Here is a 15,181-nt window from a genome sequence, read left to right on the forward strand (position 1 = left end):
TTTTCTGTTTGCAAGTATTGCTGTAATAAACATCCATGCACTTGTACTGGGAGTTTATATTTATATATACACTCCTTGTGTGTGTATACAAATATATTCTTTATATAGTATGTATAATCTTTATACATACACACACACACACACACACACACGCACGCACACAGAGTGGGGGAGGGGCAGAGAGAGGGAAAGAGAGAATCCCAAGCAAGCTCTACACTGTCAGCACAGAGCCCAATGCAGGGCTCGAACTCACAAACCATGAGATCATGACCTGAGCTGAAATCCAGAGTTGGGCACTCAGTGGACTAAGCCACCAGATGCTCCACTTATTCAAATTTTATTCTAATTTACATTCCCATCAAAAATTCTGAATATTATATACATTCTAAATTGATTTTCCTGATTGACCATATTTCCTGTCATTTGCTTACGGCATCTTTTTGTGACTATTTTTGTTGCTATAAAATGCCAATTTTTTATGAAATCAGACTAAACAATATTTCCTTGAATAGAGATTTTTCTTTTTACTTTCTTCTTGAAGAATATATTCCTTATTTGATGTCATAAATATGCTCTCTTTTATTCCTTCCAATAATTTTGGTACTTCTCCTTCCGTATTTTGCTGTTGAATCATCTTTTTGTTTTTTCTTGTTTTGCTTATAGCATGGATTGGGTAAATATTTTTATTTAGAATTATAATATCATATTCATCACATGCCATATCCGTTTTGGAGAGATGTCCTTAAATCCTTGAATTCTTATTAAAACTTACTTACTTTATGTAAATTTTTAAATTGACATGCTTTAATTGATATATAAAGTGTGTTCCAAAAGACATATATTAAATGTACAGTTTGATTAATTTTTAGCACCACTCTGATCAAGAAATAGAACAGAATACAGAAGTGTAGTAATACAGAAGTCCTCATCAAACCCTCTGAATGTGATTATTCACACACAATGTAAATATTTCATAACTTATAACATTAAACGTACCTATAAACACAACTCATATAAATGAGTTAAACCCAACTATTAACAAGGAGATTCTCAGATTGCAAAAAAATAAAACCAAGTCAAAATTAGTTACATATACTATATATATGTATATAATGTATGTATAAATTAGCTTAAATTACATATATCAAAAATAATAAATTATTTGTGTGTAAGGTTATTAAAAAAGGAAAAAGCTGGTGTATTCTAACCAAAATGAAGCTGCTATAATAATGCTAATATGAGAAATAGGAATTAAGGGGGTGCCTGGGTGGCTCAGTTGGTTGAGTATCTGTGTCTTGATTTCACCTCAGGTAATGATCTCACAGTTATTGGGTTTGAACCCCGTGTAGGGCTCCACGCTGAGAGTGCAGAGCCTGCTTGGTGCTCTGTCTCTCCCTCTCTCTCTGCCCCTCTCCTGCTTGTGCTCTCCCTCTCTCTTAAAATAAATAAACTTTTAAAAAAAACTTTTTTTTAAAGGAAATGGAAATTAAGAAAATAAATGAATATACCAAAATTTACTTACCTGCCTTTGTGCGGATAAACATTTGGGTTATTTCCACTTTGGACTAACGTAAACATTGCAGCTATGAGTATAGACATACAGTGAAACCTTGGTTTGTGAGCATAATTCATTCTGAAAACATCCAAAGCACTTGTATATCAAAGCGAAATTCAAGATCCATTGGCTCAGTTGTGATCATGTGACATTCGGCATCATATACTATTTGTATTGCAAGATATCTCTCACTTATCAAGTTAAAATTTAGGGACCCCTGGGTGGCTCAGTCGGTTAAGCGTCCAACTCGCTCAGGTCATGATCTCACGGCTGGTGGGTTTGAGTCCCATAATCGGGCTCTGTGCTGACAGCTCAGAGCTTGGAACCCGCTTCCGATTCTGTGTCTCCCTCTGTCTCTGCCCCTCCCCCATTCACGCTCTTTCTCAAAAATAAACATTAAAAAATATAAAAACAAATTTATTAGAAATGTTTGCTTGTCTCGCGGAACACTCACAGAACGAGTTATTCACATACCAAGGTTTTACTGTATAGATACACCCATCCGTCTATATATCTTTTCATGAATATGTGCGGGCCATTCTTTTGGGTACATACTTTGAGCTGGAACTGTTGGCCATACAGTATGCAAGCATTGAACTTTAGTGGATACTGCAAAACAGATTTCCAAGGGACTGTACCAATTTACACTCCCACAAGAAATATGAGACCCTTTCCGTACTAAAGAACTATTATAGTATTAAAGAATTGTTTTGGTTTTGTTTTCAATTATAGTCATTCTGATACATAGGTGATAGCATCTGATTGTAGTATAGTTTTTATTTCTATGATAGCTAATCATGTACACGTTTTCATGCTTACTAGCAATTGTAGCAGACTTTTTAGCGAGTGACTTTTAAGTCTTTTTCTCAATTTTAAAATTGCATTGTCTGCCTTTTTTTAGTGACTGCTAGAAATCCAGGACTCTCTGAAGGAGGTTGATTCTCACAGCCTTAAGAATATGTTCTGAGGAGCACAGAGTCTTAATTTTACTACAATCAAATCTACCAGTCATTTCCTTTATAATCAGAGCTTTTCACGTCCTATTTAAGAAAATTTTGTCTACTGGAAGATGATAAAAATATCCTCATATGTAATCTTCTATAGACTTTATTGTGTTACCTTTCATACTAGATTTACAATCCACCTCAAACTAATTTCCATGCATGGTGTAAAACAGAGGTTCGGATCATTTTTTCTTTTTTTTTCAACGTTTATTTATTTTTGGGACAGAGAGAGACAGAGCATGAATGGGGGAGGGGCAGAGAGAGAGGGAGACACAGAATCGGAAACAGGCTCCAGGCTCTGAGCCATCAGCCCAGAGCCCGAGGCGGAGATCGAACTCCCGGACCGAGAGATCGTGACCTGGCTGAAGTCGGACGCTTAACCGACTGCGCCACCCAGGCGCCCCCCGGATCATTTTTTCTATATAGATATTTTATTGACATAACATTATTCGTTAGACCAATCTATTACTTTCTCCTTCATTGTTCTATTTGCATACTTTTACATTAATACCATACTGCCTCCCTTGCTATAATATAATAAATGCTGACATCCACAAAGGTAAGTTGCCTAACTTGTTTTTCTCCAAGATTAATTTCACCTTCCTTGGTCTTCTTTAGTTCCATATACATTTTAAAATCATTGTGAAATTTTTCACCAAAAAAAAAAATTCAGCTTAGATTTTAGTTGAAATTGTAATAAATCAATGGGCTGACTTTTAGGAAGCCCTACCAATATTTCATTGAGCCTTTAATCCCTAAACATGAAATGTCATTCCTTTTATTTAGATGTTCTGTAATTCCCCTCAGTAATATTTTATAGTTCTTTGTGTCAATGTCTTCCAAATCTCTTCTAGATTTATTTCTAGAGTTGCTTTCTGGTACTATAAGTGATATCCATTTTTAAAATTTTATCTTTCAATTATTTGTGGCAATATATGTTTACAAAGTATATAAAGTATTGAGAGTAAATCCAGTGACCTTACTGAATTTACTCAATTACTAATAATTTATCTTTAGCCTTTTTTGGATTTTCTAAGTACACAATCCCATCACGAATAGGTGCTAAGTTATATCAAATGCACTTTCCACAACTGTTAAAATGATCAAACAGGGGCGCCTGGGTGGCTCAGTCAGTTAAGCATCCGACTTAGGCTCAGGTCATGATCTCACAGTCGTGGGTTCAAGCCCTGCATCAGGCTCTGTGCTGCCAGCTCGGAGCCTGGAACCTGCTTTGGATTCTGTGTCTCCCTCTCTCTCTGCCCTGCTTGTGCTCTGTCTCTCAAAAATAAGTAAACATTAATTTTTTTAATGATCAAATAAATTTCTCATTTTTATGGTGAATTACACTGTTTGATTTTCAAATACTAAGCCTACTTTGTATTGCTGGACTAAAACTCATTTATTTTTGATGTATTATCCTATTAGTATATCTCTGGATTTTTTTTTTTTTTTTTTGCACCAGGGTTTTTTACATGTTTATGAGAAAAATTAGCTAGTAATTTTGTCTTGTAATATTTTGAAAGGCTTTGGTTTCAAGTTCATTCTGGACTTTGAAAAGGATTTGGGTAGTTTTCTCCCATTAATTATGAATTAAATTTATATCATAGATCTAGGACTATTCAGAGTTTCTATTTTTTCTCGGGTGTGTTTTGTTAAATTGCATTTTCCTAAGATTTCTTTTATTTCTTCTGTTTTTTCAAGTTGATTTACATAGAGTTGTTTACAATATCCTTGTATTAACTTTTCATGTATGTGCTTTCTGTTATGGGGGATTTGTGCATTAAACACTTTTTCTTGGTTAGTCTTGCCAGTAGTTTGTCAAACTTATTAGTCTTTTCAAGTGATCAACCCTTTCATTTGTTGAATTTCTCAATTGTGCATTTTTGTCTTTTTATAATTTTCTGCCCTCTATTTTCTTTAAAATTAATTTGATCCTTTTTTTACTAGATGATTAATATTGCTGCTCTCCCTTGTTTTATTCTAAAAAAAACGAAGCTACTGTCTTTCTTTTACTTCTACAGTATTTGATTTTTTAGCTTGATCAATGTGTGGCAAATGGAATAAAGGGTCTTTCTAAAATGTCTGTGTTCTATTCCCTGGAATCTGTGAATATGTTACCGTACATGGCAAAAAAAGGAGACTTTGAGCATGTGATTAAGTTAGAGGATTCCAAGTGGGGAGCTTTTCCTGGGTCATCTGTGTGAGCTCAAAGAAATCAAAAGTGTCCTTAGAAGGGAAAGACGATGGCCAGAGAGTCAGACAAGGAAATGTGGAAAGCAGAGGGAGAAAATGGAGATTTCAAGATGCTACTTTAGTTGGCTCTGAAGATGAAGAAAAGAGCCATGAGCCAAAAAAAAAAAAAAAATGCATGTAGCCTTGAGAGCTGGAAAAAGGCAAGAAAGTGTTCTCTCCTGAAGGTATCTGAAATACATCAAACCCGCTGACACCGTGATTTTAGCCTAGTGAGAACAATTTTAAACTTCTGACCTCCAGATTTGGGGACAATAAATTTGTGGCTTTGAATCACTAAGCTTGTGGGTATTTGTTACAAGCAGCGATGGGAAACTAATATCACATATTTGAACTTTTTTTGGTTACAGGGTCATTTGAACCTCACTTTTCCCAGCTAGATTCAATGTTTTCCTCCTTAGCTACATCCTCAGTGGTTTCTTCCAGATGGGTCGATGGATAATAAGCTTCCATAGACTTTGTATCTCTTAAATGCCTTGACTTTATTCTGACACCTTCCGGGCAGTATAATGGCATAGCTAGTCTAAGCACTCTCAAGTTGGATACTTTAAAGATGACAGTTTATTGACCTTATTTTTTTTTAATGATAAAAAGCCTGTTGTCAATCTAATTACTATTACTTTGAGTAAAATCTATCTTCTTCCCCCTCTCGTAGATATTTAAAGTTATTTTCTATTTATCCTAGGTATCAGTGGAGATTTCCTCTTCCCTTTTGTAAGGTAAGTCTACGTATGTCATTTAACATAAAAATACATTTTTAGCTACCCTTCCTTTTTGTTTGGGAGACATAAGGAAGATTTTCCTTATTCTGTCTCATTCATCTGGACCTAGAAGACTTTAGAGATATTTAAATGAGAAATGGAACACCGGTATTAAGACTTCTTGAAATATGACACTTCTAATGAAATCGCACTCCCTATTGATTTTAGCACAGTTGTGCACTCTTTGCATTGTTTCGAAAATTTCGTAGTAAGTCTTAGTCTGTCCCGATCTTACTTTCCCTCTTTATCACTTTTCCTAAGGCTCTGAATACTTTAATATCCACGTAAAATACAAGATAATGTGTCAGTTTAGCCATCCTAATACATTTCTATAAATTATGTCAACAGAGGCAGGGTTCTTATTTTATGCTACACTTGATTATTAAGGAAGAACATAGAGAAGATAGAAGAAAGCAAACAAAATGCTAGTTAGATACATTAATTCAGTTTTCTGAAGTTCTTTGGTAAAAGGTGGATAGTGCATGTATCTTTGCAAGAGCATTTTCTATAGTTAAGTAAACTAATTAAGTAAAAATAATTTTTCATAATTAGCAAGACCATCATGGATGTGTGTATGTCCGGGCATGCACATACACACACACACACACACACACACACACGCTCTCCCTTTCCCATGAAATGCAAATTTTCTTGTTAAAAATAAAATGAAAGCTCCCTACCTTCCACAGTACTACAGGAATAATTTTGTTTCAAGGTTACGAGTTTTGGGGCCCCTGGGTGGCTCCATCAGCTTCGACGGTCAAGCTTCCGACTTCGGCTCAGGTCATAATCTCAGGTTTCATGATTTCGGGCCCCACGTCAGGGTCTGTGCTGACAGGTCAGAGCCTGGAGCCTGCTTCAGATTCTGTGTCTCCCTCTCTCTCTGCCCCTTCCCCACTCTCACTCTGCCTGTCTCTCTCAAAAATAAATAAATGTTAATTTAAAAAAAAAGAAAACCTTACAAGTTTTGTATTTTTCTCTTTTGAAAAGGGGCAAGTCGTATGGCATCAATATGTGTAAACAGCTTATGGGACTAATTCAAAGATATCTTAGGTGAAAATGACAGGAACTGTTCACTGTGGCAATTGCCAAACACATTGAGAAGGCAGAAAGAAGGTGTTGATCCTGAGAACCTCCTCGAAGCTAGGCTGCTTCCTCAGGCCCCCAGGCCCTCGCTCAGCTAGGAACTGAACTCCGAAATGCTCCCACCTTCTCTGCCAGTCGCAGCACCAAAACCTTTATTTGTGCGGTTGTCAGTAGTTGCCACAGAGGAAGCAATCTGTACTGATCCAAGCAAGAAACAATACAAAACTCTTGGCCCATGGAATTAGTTAACTAAGTTACAGTTCAATCCCAGCGTCACCAGTACCTCGTCTCAGTTTCCCCTTCACGAGAATGAAGATAGCAAATATAACTGCCTCTTGCAATAATTATAAGGAATAAATGAGAGAGCATGTATGCAAATGGGCCAGATGTGAGATGTGGCCTGCAGATACAGTACGTAAAGAGCTAAGCACTAAATTTAAACTCAAACTTGACTTAAATTTGACTTTGAACTTAGATTGTCCAAATCTAAGACATGCATGGCATCTTATCATTTATAATCTGTAGGACAGTAGATAATTGTTCACTGTTACGACACTATTCTCATGAATCTATGTGTCACCCCTGCACAGGGACCATGCCAGTCTTCTCTGCGTCGTTCCAATTTTAGTCACATGTGCTGCCGAAGCGAGCACACAACAGTACTCTCGATGAGCATAAACCCCGAACGGGTTTTCCAAGAATTCTTTCCATCGTATAAGATTCCATGGGGAGAGAAGGTTTGGGGATGCATACGGCATTGTGCAGGCAACTTGCAGAACTGCGAAAGCCAGCCAGGGAACACAGACGGTGGAGAGGGTCGGTATCAAGCCCGAGAGTGTCCCTCAGATCAGGTAGAAGGGAAACCACGTGCTTTTGCTTCCGTTAGACTAATTCTTGTCCCAGCACCAATATACAAGCCACTTAGCAAATTTATTTTAATTCAAACCTTAATGGCATTCAGAGCAACATTCTACAGAAGTTAACAGCTCTCCTGACAAGCAGCAGCAGATTGTGTGGCCCTAATACGCAGCTAAGTATTTTGAGCTACTCAGACATCTGGCCCCAGTGAAACAGCTGGAAAAGCAAAACTATTAACCTTTTGTTTGCAGTGAGAGCTTTCCCTCTAGATGCCAAAACATGGTGGTAGACTCGGAAATACCTCGTAGTGATTCAGACAGCTCTTCTAATGGCAGGCGATGGTGTCGTGCCTTCTTTCCCTCCTTGTTGGGAAAGAGAATATTGTCTAGTTTGTCACCTATTTGATCTGCGTTATTTTACGTACACCTGTTATGCTGAGCTCACCACACGCAGGCAGAGAAAGGCTTTATAGACCAGAACAGTCTACCAGGTCTAAAATCAAAGAAGCAGTTGGGATGGTTGCTTGGGTGGTTCAACTGGTTAAGTGTCTGATGCTTGATTTCAGTTCAGGCCATGATCGCACAGTCCGTGGGTGTGAGCCCCACTTCAGGCTCTCGCACTGACCTCGCAGAGCCTGCTTGGGGTTCTCTCTCTCCCTCTCTCTCTGACCCTCCCCTGCATGTGCGCTCTCTCTCTCTCAAAATAAATAAATACACAGGAAAAAGGTTAAAGTAAATAAAATCGAAGCAGCCGTGTCTTTAGCCAGTGAGGACATTTGTTGAAAGGGAAATTAAAGCAACATATTATCAGAAGTGCAGGTCACAGAACTAAATATCTAATGAGACCGGGGCTCCTGGGTGGCTCAGTCCGTTAGGCATCCGGCTTCGGCTCAGGTCATGATCTCGCGGTCTGTGAGTTCAAGCCCCGCGTCGGGCTCTGGGCTGACAGCTCAGAGCCTGGAGCCTGTTTCCGATTCTGTGTCTCCCTCTCTCTCTGACCCTCCCCCACTCATGCTCTGTCTCACCCTGTCTCAAAAATAAATAAACGTTAAAAAAATTAAAAAAAAAATAAATATCTAATGAGAGTTAATCAGATATATGTCAGTTCTTTATTATTTCTTTCTTCTCATGTTGTAATATTCACTGAAACTTTGTTTATAGAACAAAGTGGAACATGGAGAGCTCGTGTGTGTTGTCCCGAAAAACACACTTAGAACACCACCATTATGAAGTTGGAACCTACGCAGTCCCCGTGGACCTTCCACACAACCCCTAAATATACCAGATTGTAGTTTTCGCCCAGAAGTTTTTCAATTCTGATTAAATTTTAAAATGTTCCACATAAATTCCATCGTGGTAGTTTTTCCAGAAATGCCAGGTTCCAGATCTTTCTGGATACTTTGTGTGTCTCAGGGATTACTTGCTTCAGAAAAAGATAGAGTTAAATCAATTACGGTATCTACCGCAGCCTCTTAGGTGGAAAGGCCCTTGTGTGTAACAGAGCTGCTCACATAAATTTTAAGTGGCCAGTAACAACAGGAATGCAAAAATGATAAAGGAAAGCGTCAGAGCAAAATACATTAGTAGTGGCAGATAGTGACAAAATTTAACAAATGGAGACTTAAAGTTAATGATATTTTTTTTTCAAGTAAAAACAGGGGAAAAAGGAAATCCATCACAATATTTTAAAAGACTTTAATCAGAGTTTTGAAAACTATCTATGACTGTAGGTCTGAGAAAGGATTCCTGGAAGAAGAGAGGGCAGGAGAAGAAGGTATCTTGGATTATGACAACAGCTGGAGGAAATAAGCCAGTAGACTGGATAATGGATTTGGATTTGGAGGGTACAGAAGTAGACATATCAGAGGGGACTCTAAGGGTTCTAGTTTGCCTAGCAGGGTGACTGGTAGTGTTATCCATTTATCGCAGAACATGGGAAGAGGACCTTGCATGAAGGGAAGTCCTTGAGTTCACTTGGAGACCTAAAAATCTTGAAGTACATTTGAGACACCCAACTGGGGATGTCCAGCAATCAACTACATATGAGTGTGTTACACAGAAAACTATCTTATAATAATTTATTGGAAGCATCTTGCACAATTAAGATTGCATAAAGAAAGAAAACCAAAACAAGGGAAAGATCAAGACAGAGATACTTTATTTCATGCTATGCCAAGTAACATTTTCCCAACTCCCAAAAAACACCAGTCCCTTAGAGTTTGTTGTAAGTGGGCTCCTTAGAGTTGTTCAATGTGACAACCTTCGATAGAGGTTTGAGGACTGATGATGAAGGGAGAGAAGGATTCGCTTGTCAAGTGAGCACATGTAAAGACAAATAAGAGGCAAACATGGGCCATACATGGCAGTGGTAGAGAAGAGAATATTTCAAGATGGGCAACATTAGAAGTTACAACTGTGGCTGGGGCATCAGCGATGGTGATGATTTAAAATTTTTTTTTTTTCAACGTTTATTTATTTTTGGGACAGAGAGAGACAGAGCATGAATGGGGGAGGGGCAGAGAGAGAGGGAGACACAGAATCGGAAACAGGCTCCAGGCTCTGAGCCATCAGCCCAGAGCCTGACACGGGGCTCGAACTCACGGATCGCGAGATCGTAACCTGGCTGAAGTCGGACGCTTAACCGACTGCGCCACCCAGGCGCCCCTGATGGTGATGATTTAAAAGGAAGGACATTGAACTTGGCAACACAAAAGTCATGAGAGTTCTTGACAAAAACCATCTCAGCAGAATTACAGAGGTGGAAACCAGACTGGAGCGGTCGAAGGGGTGAGAAGAGTTTAACTCTCAAACCTCATCACACACTGAATTCTCTAGTGACGCCTATCCCACTGCAGTGAACCTATATCTGTCGCAGCCTTTCAAATGAAAGGTGAGTCCATTGATACGAGGACCCTATCCGATCCATCTTTGCACACCAGTCTTGCTGTAGCAATTGGAACGGTCCTCCCAAATCATAAATCAGATGAGCTCCCTACTAAAACCCTCCACTGGTTCCCAGTCTACCGAGACATAATGACAGGGTTTGCATGACTCCAAGACCCTCTAACGGCCATTCCCTTGATCTCTCTGGCTCTGTCTTCTACTACTCTCTCCTCGGCCATTCACCAAATGACCATGACCTCCTCACTCTTCCACCAAATGCTAAGCACATTGTTCCCTCCTCGCTTACTATTCCTTCTACCTCTGGGCTCTTCTCCCAGACACCCTTGTGGTTAGTTTCCTGGCTTATTCCTGGTCTTCATTCAAACATCACCTTTTCTGAGAGTCTTTCCTGGACAACCCATCTGAAAGGTGGCTTCCTCACCATCCTATAACAGTAGTCTCTATCCACTTTCCCATTTTATATAATTGTTTCTTTAGTACTTAACACCTTCAAGCATACTCTATATTTAATTTATTTGTCTTATTTTACGTCTTCTCCGTTAGAACATGAGTTCAACGAGTGTAGGAATTTCACATGAGTTTTACTGCTATTTCTGCAGCTCCAAAAGAGTATTCTGCACAGAAAACCACTCAATAATTATTTGCTGAATGAATGAAAAATTCTAGTGCCTAATACTGTGCTCTCTACATAATTGACAGTTGATAAGTTAATGAGGACACCTTCGTATTATGACCCAATTACACTGTTAATTGCCAAGATTGTATTGAATGAAAGGATGCAACTGATTCCTTTTTCAAAACTGTCTGCTTGCCATTAGTTTTTGATATTTATCTTTAACTCATCAAAATCGTATTATAGTCATTATGGTAAAATTCTTTGAAGCAATTTGGAACTACAGGGTTTCATTGGCCATCCATATCAATCTTGAAATTAGATTGATGTAATGCTGCCCACTCGTTTGAGTCTAATGCTTTTCCTGGAGCCTCGGAGTAAAGAATATGTTTGGGTTTTTTATATATATATATATTAATTTCTAAAGTACCAGCACTAAACATATGGATTGTACAAGGCTGAAATCTTTTTGTTTTTCATCCCATTCTAAGTGTGAGCCTGGCTTCACTGAGCAGAAAGAATAGATAATGCGGTAGTTCGGACTTGACTAAGAGAGTGGCCTAAACAATTCGGTGGAAATGTTCCATGGCATCTTTATGTCCTTTACTGATGTTTATTTCAAATTGAGTCACTTATTGCTCCAAAAATTTCAGCTTAACATGGTTTCATATCATCTTTCTCCCCAAAGAAGATAAAGACCGGGTTGTTGAGCCATATCTCCATTGGCTTCATAAATTTATGACTTGTCACCAAGTATAAGTACGTGAAAATTGTCATAATGACAGAGATTAGTCTGTCCAGGGCAGAGGCAAGATCTTGATGCAAAACTTCTAAGCAGAATAAACAAGTTCCTCTGAGGAGCTCGGTGAATGTTTTTAAGAAATATGGCTCACTGGTGACACTGTCACAAGAACAGCGAGCTGTGTTTTTTGGGAGAAAAAAAATTCATTTCATGATGACAAGTATGAGGTACAGCAGCCACTGTTCCCCTGAGGCCCAAACACCACAGAAAATGTGTACGGAGATGACCCAGCATGGCCAAAGACCAAGTTGTAGGTTTCATGTCAAAAGCAAAAAAAAAAAAAAAAAAAAAAAAAAAAAAAAAGGAAGAAGAAGAAGAAGAAGAAAAAAATAGTAAATTCATTCTTCTGGGACATATTTCTACTTCTTTGTCTTTCATCTTATCTGAACTAAGATAACCTCACTTTTTTTTTCAATATATGAAATTTATTGTCAAATTGGTTTCCATACAACACCCAGTGCTCATCCCAAAAGGTGCCCTCCTCAATACCCATCACCCACCCTCCCCTCCCTCCCACCCCCCATCAACCCTCAGTTTGTTCTCAGTTTTTAAGAGTCTCTTATGCTTTGGCTCTCTCCCACTCTAACCTCTTTTTTTTTTTTTTTTGCTTCCCCTCCCCCATGGGTTTCTGTTAAGTTTCTCAGGATCCACATAAGAGTGAAAACATAAGGTATCTGTCTTTCTCTGTATGGCTTATTTCACTTAGCATCACACTCTCCAGTTCCATCCACGTTGCTACAAAGGGCCATATTTCATTCTTTCTCATTGCCACGTAGTACTCCATTGTGTATGTAAACCACAATTTCTTTATCCATTCATCAGTTGATGGACATTTAGGCTCTTTCCATAATTTGGCTATTGTTGAAACTGCTGCCGTAAACATTGGGGTAAAAGTGCCCCTATGCATCAGCACTCCTGTATCCCTTGGGGAAATTCCTAGCAGTGCTATTGCTGGGTCATAGGGTAGGTCTATTTTTAATTTTTTGAGGAACCTCCACACTGTTTTCCTGAGTGGCCGTACCAGTTTGCATTCCCACCAACAGATAATAACTTCACTTTTTTAATTCATTAGCATTCATGCTAAACCCCTTTCAGAGCCTTAAGATGAAAGAGGCAAGAATTGTACTCTGATTCCCTCAAATTATATAAACAGAGCAAGTGGGGATTCCTTACCCTTTAGCATAACAGAGACAATATCATAAACATCACCTTCCATAGATTTTTTTTTTTAATGGAAACAGCTGCATGGTCAGCTTGGAAATCTCCATGGTGTGGGCACTGCACTCATGTTTTCCAGCACAAAGCTATGGTAGATCAGCTTGTTCAGGCTGGATCCAGTCCTCAAAGCCCCGGTGTATTTACAAATATCCTTTTCAGACAAATGGCTTAAGGGAGAAGGGTGTTGTGGTGCTGTCTTTTGTTTGCTCTAAGGCCCATTTGGTTGTAAACTGACGTCACTTAGGTGTGTTTCACCATAAGAAACCTTTTCCCAGATGAAAGACATTTGCCAAAGACCTCTGTGCCCTGCTTAACTAGAACCATAGTGTGAGTCCAGGCTGCAGAGTCTGAGAAAACTCGCAAAGCTGGTGTGGCCAGTTACTATCTGTGTCACATTGGGCAAGTTACGTGAACTCACCGGGCTTCACTGTACTTTATGTGAAGTAGGAATAACTAATAATTTCTACTTTATAAGGTAGTTACGACAAGTAGTTGAGTGACTGGAAAGTTCGTGGCTCAAGTAATATGTGACAAGGGAGTCAAGAACACTCAAGGGGGAAAGGAAGGTTTCTTCAGTCAGTGGTGCTGGGAAAACTGGATATCCACTTGCAGAAAAACAAAACTGGATCCCTATCTTATACCACCCATGAAAATTAACTCGAAATGGGTTAAAGACTTAAACATAAGACCTGAAACGATTAAGCGCTTAGAAGAAAAGATAAAGGGAAAGTTTCCTAATATTTGTCTTGGCAACAAGTTTTGTGGACATGATACCAGAACACAAGCAATAAAATTAAAAAAAAAAATTAATAAGTGAGACTGCCACAAGCTAAAAATCTTCTGTACAGCAAAGGAAATTATCAACAAAATGAAAAGGCAACCTATGGCATGGGAGAAACTATTTGTAAATCATTTATCTGATAAGGGATTAATATCCAGAATATAGAAAGAACTCATATAACTCAATAACAATGAACAATCTGACTTTAGGACAGAGGACCTAAATAGACATTTCTTCCAAAAAGGACATCCAAATGGCCAACAGGCACATCAAAGATGCCCAACATCACTCATAATCAGGGAAATACAAATCAAAATCACAGTAAGATAACACCTCACACCTGTCAGACATGGCTGTCACGAAAAACAAGAGTTGGGGGGCATGGGTTGTCCAGTTGGTTGAGTAACCAACTCTTGGATTTCAGCTCAGGTAGTGATCTCATGATTCATGAGTTTGAGCCCCGTGTCCTGCTCTGCACTGACAGTATTGGAGCTTGCCTGGGATTCTCTCTCTCCTCTCTCTTCCCTCCTCCATGTCTCTTTCTCAAAATAAATAAATAAACTTAAAAAAAAAAGGAAAAAAAGGAAAAACAAGAGATAACACGTGTTGGCCAGGATGTGGAGAAAAGATATTCCCTAGGTATTGTCTGTTGGTTTGCAAACTCCTAGGGAGCTTCCCAGGTGAAATAAGAAATTGGCCCCGTAGACAGAAGGCAGGCAGAGGCCAAAGAAAGAGGCAGGCCACTCCAGACTGGTAGGTAGCAGTACTAATAAGTAAAGGAACTCATGTACAAGGTTGGGTTTGGGTTGCTGCAAGATGAGTAGATCTCTACACCTACCTGCCAAATTGTAAACATTTATATACAGCTTTTACCTGGGTTCAGTCATATATAGCATCAAGATGGTCTCAGGACTACATCACTATCCCAAAGCCATGTCTTTGGGCAGCTTCTGGTAGTGGAGAAGGCAAGGGGAGCCCATATTCCAAGGACAAGAGCCTCCCATTACCCAGGTCCAACCACAGATCAACCAGCGGTAATGTCTTCTTGATGACCTTCCCCAACACTGTGCCTTCTGTGACCAGCTCTTATGATCTCGCATGTCCCCCTCCTCCACAGTGGGTCCTGAGTGGTCAGCAAGGGGTTTCACTGGCATGGAGGCAGCTCCTTTGGTGGCTATCTTGCTGCATTGGAGGCAGATATCACAGAGCAAGACAGCCACATGCAAGAGAAAACACAGATTAAGACAGTGGCTCCCAAAATCAGTGACAACTTTTTCCACTAAGAACCCCATGATATGAGCCACTGATTCATTTGGTCCCTTAAGCCAAGGGGCAAGATCACTCTTTCAC

The 15,181-nt window shown here is 39.1% G+C and overlaps 1 non-coding gene across 1 annotated transcript; it reads right to left on the reverse strand.

Annotated features, from left to right (window-relative positions):
* Positions 1–7,201: 7,201 nt before the first annotated feature.
* LOC123600188 lies at positions 7,202–7,309 on the reverse strand. Its single transcript, XR_006713561.1, has one exon. It is a non-coding gene; the product is annotated as a U6 spliceosomal RNA (small nuclear RNA).
* Positions 7,310–15,181: the final 7,872 nt, after the last annotated feature.

This window comes from Leopardus geoffroyi, chromosome C1, assembly GCF_018350155.1.
Source record: "Leopardus geoffroyi isolate Oge1 chromosome C1, O.geoffroyi_Oge1_pat1.0, whole genome shotgun sequence".
Taxonomy (NCBI): Eukaryota; Metazoa; Chordata; class Mammalia; order Carnivora; family Felidae; genus Leopardus; species Leopardus geoffroyi.